This window comes from Zonotrichia albicollis, chromosome 12 (assembly GCF_047830755.1).
Source record: "Zonotrichia albicollis isolate bZonAlb1 chromosome 12, bZonAlb1.hap1, whole genome shotgun sequence".
NCBI classification, from domain to species: Eukaryota; Metazoa; Chordata; class Aves; order Passeriformes; family Passerellidae; genus Zonotrichia; species Zonotrichia albicollis.
The window spans coordinates 17,547,262-17,561,343 of NC_133830.1; the positions used below are offsets into that span (position 1 = coordinate 17,547,262).

Sequence of the window (14,082 nt, forward strand, 5' to 3'; positions counted from 1 at the left end):
AGCTTAACTGGATGCTGGTTTTGCTGTCCAACAACAAATTTTTTAGTTGCTCTCATTGGATGCACAAGTCAGAAATGGTGTTTTAAAATAATTACTTGGATTGGTTCTGTGAAGGATGGAAAAATGTGCCAGAATAATGTTTATTGCCTTGTAGTGGTTAAACATTCCCTTCCTCGAGATTGAAATCCCTGCCTTGCTGCTCTCGTGCTGATTCTGCAAACACACCCAGAGTCTTTCACTGCTGGAACACCAGTGCAATCACTTTCCCTATTCATGGTGCCCAAATAAACCATGTGTTTAGGTTTTCTCATAAACCAGAAGAAAAGAAGCCAGATTTTCTTACAAGTGAGGTAATCTTGCTCTTTACAGACAGTGATTTCAGCATTTATTATTGTTTTTGCCTTCCAGGAAACACAGGATCCAAAACTTGTATAAATTAAATATCCTGGTGTAGACTCTCAAATGCTGTCATGTTTGATTTGTATAATTCATGCTTTTCCAGTGGGTTCCTTAAATACAATATTGAAGGATTTTAGGTGGTCCTTCATAAAACTTGGCCATCCTTACTTCCAGGGCATTCACTGAGTTTCTTTCCTCAGCTGGTTTAGAAGTACCTCCTTTTACACCCACCAGAATTTTATCCTCTAAGAGAAATCAACTTCTTCTTTTCTTAATAATGTGATTGACTTAATTTCTGTGTGATTATGTTTAACTTAGTTTAGGCTGAGAGGAAGCAAATGATGTAAAATAAAGTTCTGTTTCATCAGAATTTGTTCGTAATCCTGCAGGGAGGAAGAAGAGGCATCCCAAAGATGCTTTCCCAACTATTTTAGAGGACAGACAAAGGAAATGGTTCTTTTTAATTCCTCTGCTTACAAGTGACCATTTTTTTGTTGGAATGAAGCTCTCCTGGGCTCTGGGGAGGGCTCTGCTGGTGTCAGTGTCAGGACTTCAGGTGACATCAGTGAGGGCTTGGCCAAAGATGTGCCGTGGGATTGCTGTTTTGGGGTTTTGTATGAACTTGTTTAGCTGTGAAAGGGTCTTTGTGACAACCAAGGGTTACCTCTTTCTCTTGGGACCAATTTTTTTTGACACCCGGAGGCCGTCCAAAGAAATCACAATCCTGCAGGGAGGAAGGAGAGGCATCCCAAAGATGCTTTCCCAACTATTTTAGAGGATAGACAAAGAAAATGGTTCTTTTTAACTCCCCTGCTAACAAATTATAGGGTTTTTTTTGTTGGAATGAAACTCTTTTGGAATGAAACTCTCCTGGGCTCTGGGAAGGGCTCTGCTGGTGTCAGTGTCAGGACTGCAGGTGACATCAGTGAGGGCTTGGCCAAAGATGTGCCGTGGGATTGCTGTTTTGGGGTTTTGTATGAACTTGTTTAGCTGTGAAAGGGTCTTTGTGACAACAAATTGATACCTTATTCTCTTGTGACCAACTTCTTTGGACACCCGGAGTGCTCTGTACCTCTGTTAATTAATGTATTAATTACCAGTTGAGCTGTGGCTGCGTCCAGTCCCTGTGAGTGTTTTCCCAGCCAGGCCAGGGGATGCACACTCAGTTTCCTTCCCAGTGAGTGAGTTCCCTCTGGGAGCTGAGGGTGCTGTCCCTGGCCCTGCTGAGAGCCCTGGGTGGGATCAGGAGCCTGGGGAGGAACATCTGGGCAGCTCTGGCACAGCTCCACAGTCCCCAGGCAGCACCAGCAGGGGACACCTCGGGTGGCACCTGGGCTGTGCCACTGCTGGGGGCACCAGGGCATCATTCCTGAAGGGGGAGCCCAGGATTTCTGTCAAATGGGAAATCAAAGGCTGACAGCTTTTCTGAAGTGTTTCCTTGAGAAACCATTGCTTTTGTAAAGGATAGTTGAGCTTGGCATTCAGATGTTTTTTTAGAGAATTAATTACTTGAAGATCAGTGCTAGCAGACATCATCTCAGCAGCTTCAGGAAGCTTCTCTGTGAGTCTTCTCTCCCAGTCACAGAAATTACCGAAAATTCCATTATTTTAAAAGCAGGAAACGTAGAATTCCGAATGATGTTTCATTATATATTTTATTATTTTATCTCTTCCACATATTATGATCTTCCATTGTTGCTCCTGAGCTGGAATTAATGAAATGGCAAGAGGGAAAAAAACCTCAGTGGGATTTAATTTTGCAGATAATGTGCTGAGGGTTCTCATCACTACTTTATCTAAATATAACAGTGTGAGCATCTCTGCTGCTGGTGAATTAGAGGATGTTTGGAAGCTGCAGCAGCTCCTGGGAAACCCAATTTTCCTCTCCACAAATCGAAGTTAGGAGTATTAAATATAATTAATATGGAATATCTGTGTTTAACTGTTTTATGGTATGTGAGCACGGAACATTTAGATGTCTTTAGTGAACTAAGCCGAGGACACGATGCAGGGCTGCACAATTTATTTTTATCCTCAAGGTCAAGAAACATCTTTGAGCACTGACATCAGTGTTCAAGAAATATGGTTCCCTTCAAGGTTAGGAATTTCCCTGTATATATTACATATGTACACAAGTATACGCATTACTGATTATCTTTTTCCTTGGGCTTTTGAAAATAAAAGCTGTGTATTTTTATATACAGCTGGAATGTTTGATTTAGAGAGCAAAACTCCAAGATATGTAACAGAGCTATGAAGTTGATCTTTGTAGGACAGTGCTGTGTTAGAGAAAAAATGGCTATTTGTATAAAGAAATTAAGGAATCATTCTAAATATGGGAATTCCAAGAAGAAATGTGGATTAAAGTAGAATTTGTGCTTATCTGATGGTGCTGGAGACTTTCAAAATTACTGTGCTGTAATGGCAGATGAATTCTTAATGGTATTAAATTATCAGCCCATGCATAAACCACCTTGTAACACTTTAAAGAGGAGGAAAAAAAAGATGCTCTCCTGGCTTTTTACTGGTTTACAAGTGCTTCAAAGTCTCCCTCTTATCTTCCCTTTTTTGGAGTGATTTAAGCGAGCTTCGCAGATTTATTTTCTCAACCTCCCAGCAAGGCTTTTGTATTTATTCACCAGTAAATTACTTTTTTCCCCCCCCTTAATTATTTTCACCCATTAATTCTGTTTATGGAGATCAGGATGTGTGTGGTTGGTCAGGTGAGGAGGAGGAGGGGTGGTTTCTGCCAGCCTCCAAAAGGAGGAGGCTGTTGGGATTTTATCACTATAATCTGCTGGTTTATTACTGGACATTAAGACATCCAAGAGATTTATTTGGAGCAAAAACCTTGCTAAGAGATCATGTCTGTGAGTTAGCCCTGGGAAAGGGAGATGATGATGATGTTGGTCATCCAGATGGAGGAGTTCTGGATGAGACCTTGAGTTCTGGGCTCTGGAATTTGCCTGCTGGTTCTGGAGCACTTCCTGGTGCTCCCTGTGGAGGGGAATTTGGCTGGGCTTGGGATGGGAGCTGACAAATGACCCCCAGTGAAATAAATAACCAGACTTCTATTTCCTCTGCACAATGCTGCATCCTGTTCTCAGCGCCTAAAACGAATCGTTGCTGGTGCAGAAAAGAACATTTCTGGCTCTGAAGAAAGGGAGGTGAAAATGCAGTCAATAAATCACTCAGGATGTAATTAGGAGATCATTCAAACCTCCCAGGCTGTGCTCTCTGCTAGGTTAAACCTGGCTGTGACCCAACCACGGCCAAGAGTTGGGTTCAGTGCTCCTTGAGGGTCCCTCCCAGGATATTCTGGGATTCTACAAAGCCTACAATGACTGGTTTTGGTTCCTTCTGCTTGGTATTTGGTTCTTGTATTTCCTGGCTCCTTTATGGGGGGTAGGAGAGGTATTACTGTGCCTTGTTTGCCCCTAAATCCTTTCTTGACTCCTTTCTGACCAAACTAAATGAGTTTTGTGGGGGGTTCTTCTGTGTTGTTTTGGTGTGGTTTTTTGTTTTTGTTTCTTTGGGTTTTTCCTTTATTTTAAACGCTTGCTGAAGGAATGGAATCTTTCCTCTCAGTGAGGAATCTGTGTTGTTGCAGAAGGATAATTTTAAAATAATGGAGAGTTTGAAGGGTTAATTAGCTAAGGGAAATACCATAAAATGAGCCAATTTTGTTTGGATGGTTGATTATTCTAGACTAAATATTGGTGGGATTTTTTTCTCCAATAACATTTTTGTTCACGTATTCACTATTCTGTGCTGGACAGACTCTTGTACTCTACAATAATGTTTTGGCAAGTCCTAAGCTCAGTTGCTTCAAAAAGTTCTGATATTTTGGCAAAATTTTCATGACTATTGATTTATAGTGCTGCATCTGGGGTTAAGGAACAGCTCATGGATCTTCAGGACATGGCTCAGTCTGGAAGCCAAGCCTGACACCCACCTAATTTTCATTTAGAGTGTATTTTTATTTCCTATACCAAGTATATTTATTGCAATAATATTTGGGTCTTGTATTTAGTTTGATATTGAATAATGTGAATAAGTATTTTTGAGCAAATTATACCTTCCACCTCTGAGTAAGTTTTCTATAGCAATAATTCTTGAAGCTTTCTTATTGTAAAGCTCATTGTTTGCTGAAGAATTTGAACATTTATTTCAAATCTAGATGTAGTTGTGAATACAAATTCTGAGTCTTTACAAAAGAATATTTATACCTAAAAGCTACAAACATCCATTGTGATAATTTCAGACCAGGTTTGACTCTATGCTTGCTTGAAGCCTTGCATTGGCTTTTGTGAGAGTTTTTCCCAGCTGTTCCAGTGGGATGGAAAGAACTGACTTACTGAAGCTCACACATTTTTTGTTTGTTTTGGCTGGAGTGGAGCCATTCTGTCAAACGCTGCCATGCAGGGAAGGGGCAGCACTGGTGTGAAACATTTTGGGCTGTACCAGAATGTTCCAGCCAGCACCAGTGAACCCTCCCAAGGCCCTGGGACCAGGCTGTGTTCCCACAAACACTGGGGTGGCACTGCCAGCCCCGGTGACATCAGCAACCCAAAGGGAAAACAAAGCTTTTGCTAAGCTGGAGGTTGTGGCGCAGGGAAGGACATCTGAGGTTCTCAGTGGTTTCTGTGATGGGAGGGTGGGTGAGCTCCAGCTCGTCCTTCCACCCAGAGGAGCACCAAGATCTGCATGGCTTTGGGGCCTGCAGTGAGGAGAGGCCCTGGTGCTGGGCTCTGGGGACACCCTCTGGAGGAGATGGCTCTGGGGTGACATTCCCAGGATGGGGCCTGGAGACCCTCTGAAAGAGGTGGCCTTGACATTCCCAGGATGGGGCCTGGAGACCCTCTGAAAGAGGTGGCCCTGACATTCCCAGAATGGGCTGTGGGGATGGACACCTTCTGGAGGAAGTGGCTCTGGGATGGCCCTGAGACTCCCAGGATGGGCTCAGGGCTGTGGGGACACCCTCGGAGGAAGTGGCTTTGGGGTGGCCCAAAGACTCCCAGGATGAGGCTCTGGGCTGTGGGGACAGCCTCTGGAAGTGGCTTTGGGGTGGCCCTGAGATTCCCAGAATGGGCTCTGGCCTCTGGGGACAGCCTCTGGAGGAGGTGGCCCTGACATTCCCAGGATGGAGCTGTGGGGACACCCTCTGGAAGTGGCCTTGGGGTGGCCCTGAGATTCCCAGGATGGGCCCTGGGCTGTGGGGACACCCTTTGGAGGTATCTCTGGGGTGGCTCTGGGGTGGCCCTGAGATTCCCAGGAAAGGGCTCTGGGGGCACCCTCTGGAGGAGGTGGCTCTGGAGAGGCCCTGAGCTTCCCAGGATGGTCCTCTGGGCTGTGGGGACAGTCTCTGGAGGAGGTGGCTCTGGGGTGGCCCTGGCATTCCCAGGAATGTCTCTGGCCCCCTGGGGCTGTCTGTGTGTGCACGTTCCTCAGGCAGGATGATCAGCAGGGCACAGATACCCAGGGCTTAGCAAAGCTTAATGGGTCAGATTGCTTTGCCCACTAAGCTAAACATAGCCTTTTATCTCATTAGATTGGGAAAACCCTTTCCTCAACAGGAGGCAATCCCTGCAGGTGATTAATTGCTAGGAAATGTGGATGGGAGTTGGATTGTTTGCTGAGATATCAAAAGTCCTTTTTTTCATGGTTTGTTCAAATTCTGTTCTCCTGTTCAAGTTGTTGAGAGAGATTGAACCTTGTCCCACCATTCTTTCCCTTTGTGTTAATAATTTGCCTTTATTAGAGTAATAAATAAGGCTGGTCCAGGCTCCCATTCTGAGCCATTTGACAAAAATGCCACAATGGGAGCTACTGTGTCAGTTAATGAGATTTCCTGTCAGAAGATCCAGGTATGTAGGAAAAGTCCATATATTGAAGAATGAAAGCTTTAAATTTTCAAAGGAGCATGCATTTCCTTAATAATATTAATAACAGCCCATATTTGTCATGGAATTCTCTGCTGTTATTTCTTACTCTCTAATCTGGGGTATGGCTGGGAGGGTTGAGCAGTTTCATTAGAACAATGGTGGGTTTCTTCTCCAAGGTGCAGTGCAGGGTCATGGTGTGACCTGGCTGTGTAAAGGGGGTACTTGAGGGTCACATCTACAGCACACTCATGCACAATTTCATGGCAAAGGGTGCTCCTGCAAACCCATCTGCTGAGGATATTCTTTCCAAATGGAAGAGAATTTCCTGTACAGAAATTTAGCAAATAAGAAGGAAAAACAACTTTTAGAACATTGTGGTGGTATTTAGCATCAGTGATATCAGAAGAAGGTACTGAACCAAAATTCTGAGTCCAAACTCTGTTTTTTTTTGGGAGAATAGTTTTGATGCAATAGAGGGATGAGTCCATGTAAGCCATCTACTTGTGCAGTTTCACCCCTATTTCCAAACATTCTTCAGAGTCAGGCTGTCTGAAATCTGCAGTTTGATATGAGCTGGTATGACCCCTACAAATTGTACAATCCTATAATTTGGGTTTAATTGACTTTGGATTACATTTCTAATCTCCATCAAGACCAGTGATAGGAAACTGCAGGGGGAGAGTAAAATTCCCTTCCAGAACCCAGGGAAGGAAATTCCTGTGGTGGAAACCACAAAGGGCTGGAATCTCCCTGCCAGTACCACTGAATTATGTTAAGTAAACAGATTAATGCTGGAAGGCAGTTGGCACAAGTTCTGTTTTGGGAACTGGCAGTTTATGGGGTTTAAATGCCCACAGAATGAAGGAGGGATTCCTTTGCTGCCTATCCACAGTCCCAGAAGCTGTGGCACCCTCACAAGGTGGCTCACCAAGCTCTTGCCAGGCCACTCTATTGGTTGGTCTAAGATTTGTTCTGAGTGTTGACAAATGTGCATGTGAGAGGGCAGATTCTGTCTGTAAGCAGAAAGAGGGTTGAGTGCTGGTATAAGACAGGTTTTGTACTCTTAGGCCTGTCCTAGGCTGTTGAGAAGCTGATTTGAGCAGTGGGTTCAGGTTTAGCTGTGTCAGATGTTGCAGGCCCTCACTCTGGCCAGGGCAGATCCCTTTGGAGGAGGCTGCTAAGATGTTTCTCTGTGCTTAGGCTGTGGCAGTGAGCCAGGTTTACTTAAGATTTACTGGGAAGTTCAGGCTAATTATTGCTTCTTCCTCGATTTTTTAGTTTTTTTTCTGTTGTTGTTGCAAGAGCCTAAAGATTTCCCTTCCTGCTTGGGTGATCCTGGTGTTGTTTTCTGAGCTTTAAACCTGTGTCAAGGAGGGGACAGCAATGGCAGCCCAGCCTTGCAGGCACCTGCTCTTTGTGGGCATGGCTTTTGGATGGTGAGAGAAGAAAAATGGGGATATTTGTCGATATCAGCTGGTGGAGATTGAAGGTGAGGGGGGAACTGCAGTTCTGGCTGGCTGGTAGTTTTCCTTTCAGATATTGAGAAAGTTGGGCTGCTGGTCAAGGAAGTGAGCTGCAATAATTTATCAGCCAGAGCAAGTGGCAATTTGTACAGGAAAATAAATGTGGCAGATAAAATAAAGAGTTCAAGGCAACAGCAAGCTTCTGAAGTTTAAATCACACAGCGAATGGCTGGGCTTGGGTGGGAGTTCTGGAGCTCTCTCAACCCAAACCCTGTGCCTGGATTAGCTCCAGAACCTCCCCCAACACAGCCAGGTGTGCCCAACACCTTCCCCCAAGGGCAGGGAAGGGTTAACCAAGCAACCAGCTCCAGAGAGCTGTAATTTAAACTCGGGAATACACTGACTTTATAGTTAGGGAAATTGAAGCACAGTGGGATCAAGTGACCTACTAACATCTCCCAGTCAGGAAACAGCAGGGCAAGTCCTTGAATGTGACTGTTCTGAGGTCCCTCTCCTCCACTCCTTTTATTAGGTCGTGTTGCTTCCCAGGATAACAACATGTTTGCACAGTTTGGGAGCACAAGCTGTTTCGTTGCAGAAATATTACTGCTCTGTGTTCCCAAACTGGAGAGACACCGAATCTGAAAACAGATTTAATTCTTGTTTTCAAAAAACGTAGCAAATGAGGTTTAAAAATATGAGAGGCTGCCAGTCTGCTGTTCTAGTTTAAGTATCTGGGTTGTGATTAGGAAAATATTAGAAATCTGCTGCTGATTTCCAGTGCTGTTCCTCTGATTGGACAACCTCACTGGAAAGGAGGTCTTGGTCCCCAAGATCCTGAAAGAGGAATTAAAATTATGTTCCTGTGTTTCCTGTCATTAATTATCTCATAAAGACCTTGAAATGCACTTGTGATGTCTATCACCAGCACATACAGAATTAAAATTTTCTCCAAAGAGATTAGGCAGGCTCTTTTGCCTCTGAATATAAATTGTCAGTTGAAGTTTTACTGGGGAAACAATTTTTTCAAGTTGCAGCTCAAGCTCAACAGCTAAAGTCTCATTCCTTCTATACCCCGTAAGGGTTGTTGTGTTTTTTAAACTTACTCCCAAAGAGCATATTTCTATTTTCCATTCCATTTTTCTGCTCCATTTCCGCTCCTTGCCCCCAAGTTAAGGTGTTAAATTGTTTTTCTGTCAGAGCTAAATAACATGCTGCTGGATGCTTTAATAGGCATGAAGATGTGCTGACAAACCCTCATTTGGGATGGTGTCTTGCTTTGCAGGGCTTTGCTATTAAATTTGATGATGAAATATCTCAAAAAAACATCAGCCAACGTTGCAGCCATTTTGAGCTGCATGTGCTGGAAGCCAGGCTGGAAAATGTTAATATTTTCATATTGTGTCCAGAAAATAATAATAATAAACCCCCCAACCCTTTAAAATCCGAGCTCAGAGTGTTACTAGAGGTGCTGTTTACTGGCTGACCCATTTCAGGGGGTGGAATTGTTGTTTTTAGGTCTGGTTGGAGGGTAGCAGGTATTCCCTGGGATTGTGGTTTGTAACTTTGAGGGCAGCAAGCAGATGTCACCCTGGAATGAGAGAACTCCTGGCCCTGTCTCAGCATTGCTGGGGCTCACCTTTGGGCCATTTCTGAAGAGTTTTCACTTGGGAGCTTGAAATGGGGGCAAACATGAGGTTGACTCTTTATTCCAAGCCCCTTGATGCAAACTCCAGCGTGTGCATGGATCCAAGGCTGGGGAGCTCAGCTCCCACTGCAGGATTTGCATCCTCCAGGATGGAGATCAGCATTGAAGCTTGGCCTTGGCTGCAGGATGGCAGAGTTGTGGTGGAGGTAGCACCAACACAGCTCTGTGAGCAGGCTCCAAACAAACCTCCCCAAATCTTCCTGCCTTGTCCATCTCCCCACGTGCTCTGGGGCTTTGGAGGCCTGTGGTGAGTGAGCACTGAGAATGTCCATGTGCAAAGTTGCTTGGATTTGGTAGATAATGAAATGTTCAAACTAAGGTTTTCTTTCCCTTTTGAACACCTTTTTTTGGGTAATTTTTCTCCTCCTCTTACTCCCTTGCCTATTCTGTTAATTAAAAATAAGAATTAGAGTTTTTTCTGATATAGACCTCATGGTCCTGCCTGTGGCCTGAAGTTCCTGTAGTATGACACAAAGTCTTTGGGAGCAGCCCTCCTCAAACTGGCAACAGCCAAATGTGTGGAACAAGCTTTTTATGCTGTGCTGAATTTCTTTAAGCCATTCCTCTCTTCCTTCAGGAAAGACAGAGTAAAAAAAGAATATTCTTTAATATATTTTGGTGCTGTGTCGATCAACCTTCTATTGCTTTTCAAATTATCTTCAAAATTTCTATTAAAAAAAAAAAAAGGAATGTCAGTAGCCAGATAATTGCAGATGTCTCAGTATCTTCCTGCTTTCCTGACAGAGCAGTAGAGGTCACCAACATTTATGGGTCTGGGACCTAAGCACAAGACATTTAACTGGAGCACTGCTTTGTTCAGTGCTGGGATTCAGTTTGAGCTGCACTGCAAAGTCCTCACAGCTGCAGTTTGTACTGAAAACTTGTTCTGAAAAGGGGACACGTCTCTCTGCTTAATATAACCCAAAGTCACTGCATCTGGTGTCCTGGCATGCATGTAATTGCCTGTAGCTTCCTAATGATAAAGGCAGTCTCACATGAGAAAATTCTGCATTGATCCTAGCCCTGATTTACATTTTACTTCGTTAAGAAAAAATTGATCAGCATAGATAAAACTCCTGATCAATGATCCCAGCACTTTTTTTTTTTTTTTTTTTAAATAGCTTCCATTTTGGTGCAGTGCAGACTTTTGGTTTAACTGGCTGAATTGATATTCTGAGCAGCGAGTAAGGCAGGATGACAGAGCATCAGCACAGCTACTCCTATTATTGCTCAGGGAGGTGCTCCTGCCCACCCTGGCCAAGGCACAGGCATGAGCTGTCCTAGGATGCTACAGAACACATCCCAACTTTTATCTGTGCTGTTTTACACATTCTTCACCAAAAAAAAAAAGGGAAAAAAAAAAAGAAAAAAAAAGAGAGAGGTATTTTCTTGCGTTCAGTCACTCTCAGGATTGAATGGTTTGAGGTAGGGAATTGGAAGTTGTAGTTTGGACATGGTACATGTACTGATCACAGTTTCCTTTGAAAAAAATAAACTATTACACAGAAAATGTTCTGCTTTTCAAAGGACTGATGTCTCTGTCTTATTTTTGGTGTTTGGGTTTGTTTAGCACTGCCTTAACACGGTACCCCATCGGAAAAGGCTTTTAAATTTCTGAATCCTCTATGTGCTAATAATTCAAAATAGCAGACACATAATAACAACTCAGAATGGAGGGTGAGAAGCTGTAGATAAAACGCAGTTATTCCCCAAAGTGCAGGGCTGTGAGGAAGAGGAAGAGAAGGGCAGAGAGCTGCTCTGGCATGTGTGTGTGGTTTTGCAGCACACGCTGATGTGACCAGATCAGATTAAACGGGGATATTTCACTGTTCCTTCTGTCCGGGTTTGGATTTCTGGCAGGCATGGCAGGGACACAAACACAACACAAACCCCACAGCGCTGCAAGGCTGCCTTTTTTTTTTTTTTTTTTTTTTGCTATTTTCCTTAGAATCCCCATTGTTCTTACATAAACAGAAAGAGCAGGGGAGGAGGAGGGCGAGCGAGGAGCCGGATCTTTGCAGAGGGTGATTATGAAGTAATTTGCAGCACGGCCACGCCGCCGTGCCGGGCTGTCATCGGCGGGCACAGCCCGAGCCTCGCCGGGCACTGCGGGCTCAGCCCCGCCGCATCCTGCGCCTGCTCGGGGGGCGCCGGGGATGCGCTCCACAGCCCTCCATCCCCCCCTCTCCTCCTCCAGCGACACTGATAGGACTTGACAGCCCTTGTCCTTGAAGGTTTCTCCCGTTTCTGAGTAAGTGGCATATTCCTGGTCGCTTGCCATCTTCCGTTTTTGTCATTATCCCAGGGGGAAGCATTAAAAAAAAAAAAAAAATCGCAAACAACAAACATGGTGGTTCAGTCCATATTATTAATTTTTTTTTATTTTCTAAATGATGATTGTATATTTTTCGGTGGGTTCCGCGCGTGGCCGCGGTGGCGGTGCGGCCGCGGCGGCGGTGTCCCCGCGGCGCTGCGCGGCGCGGTGCGGGGATGCTGCTGCGGGCGCTGCCTCCCCTCCGCGCCGGTGGTACGGTCTGCAGAGCGGCTCCGCGGCCGCTGCGCGCCTGCCCGCGCCCATGCCGAGCCCCGAGCCCTCCGCCCGCTAGCCGCCAGCAGGCTGCCGCCGCTGCGCTGGGGAGAGCATGTCTTAGCCGAGTAAGTAGCGACATCCACAGCACGGGAGCAATAGTGATGGTGGTGGTGGTGGTGATGATAATAATAATAATAATAAAAAATATATACATATTTCCCCCTTTCCGTTCCTGAGCTCGTTTATTTGGCATTTTGCTGCCGGGGAAAGGCGCGAGCTGATGGGAAGATGGTGTGGGGAATGAGGCTGAGTGATGCATTAGGTTTTGGTTCGTGCCCTGGGAGTCTCTGCAAAGGTAATGCTGCGACTCGTGCAGATTATTCTGTAAGGTCAAAGAGAAACTGCATAGCTAAAAGGCTCTCTTGCATCAGAAAGCGTTTGCTGGGCTTCGGTAGGTTGAGAATTCAGCATGATCTTGTTGTTTTTGAAACGTATGGGCTTGATTTTGATTAAATCAGTTCTTTAGTGATGAGGAAAACACGTGGATGGGATTTTGCTTTTATCATTGCTGGTAAGAATCGGATGTGCCTTTTTTTTTTTTTTTTCTTTCAGATGCTCACATTTCACTAAAATGTGAGCAGTACACTTTGACTGTAGTATTTTTCTAACTTTTATGTTCTCTTGTGATAGGCAAAGCTATTTCATGTTAGAAAAATCTGTAATCTTCAGCTGGGTTCCTTTATAGAGCTGTTTATAGTTTTCCAGTGCGTTTGTTTGAGAGTAAAGGGCATGCAGGTTAAAACCCCCAAGCGTTGCCTTTGTATTGAGATGGACTAGAAAATAATGGGGAAGAAAGTGGGAATTTTCTGCAATTCCTTCTTACCATGCATGGTGCTTCCTGTGGGAAGATGGGGAAAGGCTTTCCTGAGGTGTATGGTATATTAATTAAGACTTCTGACAGATAGACTTCCATTAGTTATTTATTTATTTATCTACTTAATCAAAAGAAGAATCAGGTTTAAACCCACCATGAACGCTGCGTGGAAAAAGCTTTTTTGGCTGTTGGCGAGGCACCCAACGCTTTAAGAGAAGCCCTGAGATTCCGGGAGTCATTTCCGATTATGTAAAGGGAGATTCTGTGCGTTCGATCCGCGCCTGCGGCGCTGGCAGCTCCTGCGCTCCGCCGGCAGCCGGGCTCTGCCCCAGCCTCCCCAGTCCCCACTTCGGGCTCGTCCTATCGCAGCCGGGGCACTTCCCTGAGCATCCCCAGGGCTGCCGGGGCCATGGCTGTGGGCAGCCCCGGGGCTCCCAGGCAGCCACCAGCGGATGCTTAGCCCGCTGCTCCTGCTCCTTCTGCAAGGTGAGTGCTGGAGGGGCTCCAAGGGAATGGCTCTGCCTTCAGGGGAAACCTGAAGGTTCCTTTCACATCCCTGCTCCTCAGGGTTTCTGGGCTTTGACCTCCTGGTTGCTCTCTGTTGTGGGGCTGGGGAAGGATTGCAGGGATGTGACACAAGTTGGGGTGGCTGGAGGAGAGCTGGCACGTCCAACATTGGAAAACTGCGCTTTTATTGGGATCTGAGGCTGGTGTTAGATGTTTGAGGTATGAAATTGGTACCGGGGGGGTTTTGTTAGTATTTGCTTAGAGAAGGGATTACAGATCGTCCACATGTTTTTTTCTTACTGCTGAGATGCATTCCTGATTAGCATTTAATTTGTGAGAGGTCATCCATATGCATGACTGGCTCTTGTACCTTGCTCTGGAATAACTGTTTGACTCAGGTATCCAGCAGGTCTTTGATCACAGACAGCTTCTACTTTGTTCGTGCTCCTCTCATTTTAATCCAAATTGCTACCTGTGAAGAGGTGGTTCACATTTTCCCTGTAGTGCTGGTAAAATGAGCAAGTTTGTGAATAAGGCAATAAAATAAGGCTCGTAGCTAAGTTGTGTAGAGCAATGCAGCATGAAGGTTTTCCCCTTTTATTTATTTATTTTTCTCTGTCTGCCCCCCTTTCCATCCTTTTTGTGTGCCTGTCTTCATTTTTATAGAGAATTGATTTTGGCCCGCATCAATGCTAAATATACATTCATTTTCATGG

The 14,082-nt window shown here is 45.0% G+C and overlaps 1 protein-coding gene across 14 annotated transcripts in view; it reads left to right on the forward strand.

The window, feature by feature from the left end:
• Positions 1–14,082, forward strand: part of ATP2B2 (ATPase plasma membrane Ca2+ transporting 2) — a 404,406-nt gene that overhangs the window by 155,511 nt on the left and 234,813 nt on the right. Inside the window, exon 1 of one of the 14 annotated variants that reach the window (XM_014271961.3) lies at positions 11,483–11,706. The exons of 8 other annotated variants lie outside the window; for them this stretch is intronic. The gene's annotated coding sequence lies outside the window, so the exon portion shown is untranslated. Of the gene's footprint in view, positions 1–11,482; positions 11,707–11,952; positions 12,111–12,200; positions 12,557–13,092; positions 13,346–14,082 lie in introns of those variants that run through there. 5 more of the 14 variants (XM_074550108.1, XM_074550111.1, XM_074550110.1 and 2 more) reach the window with 5 other exon arrangements.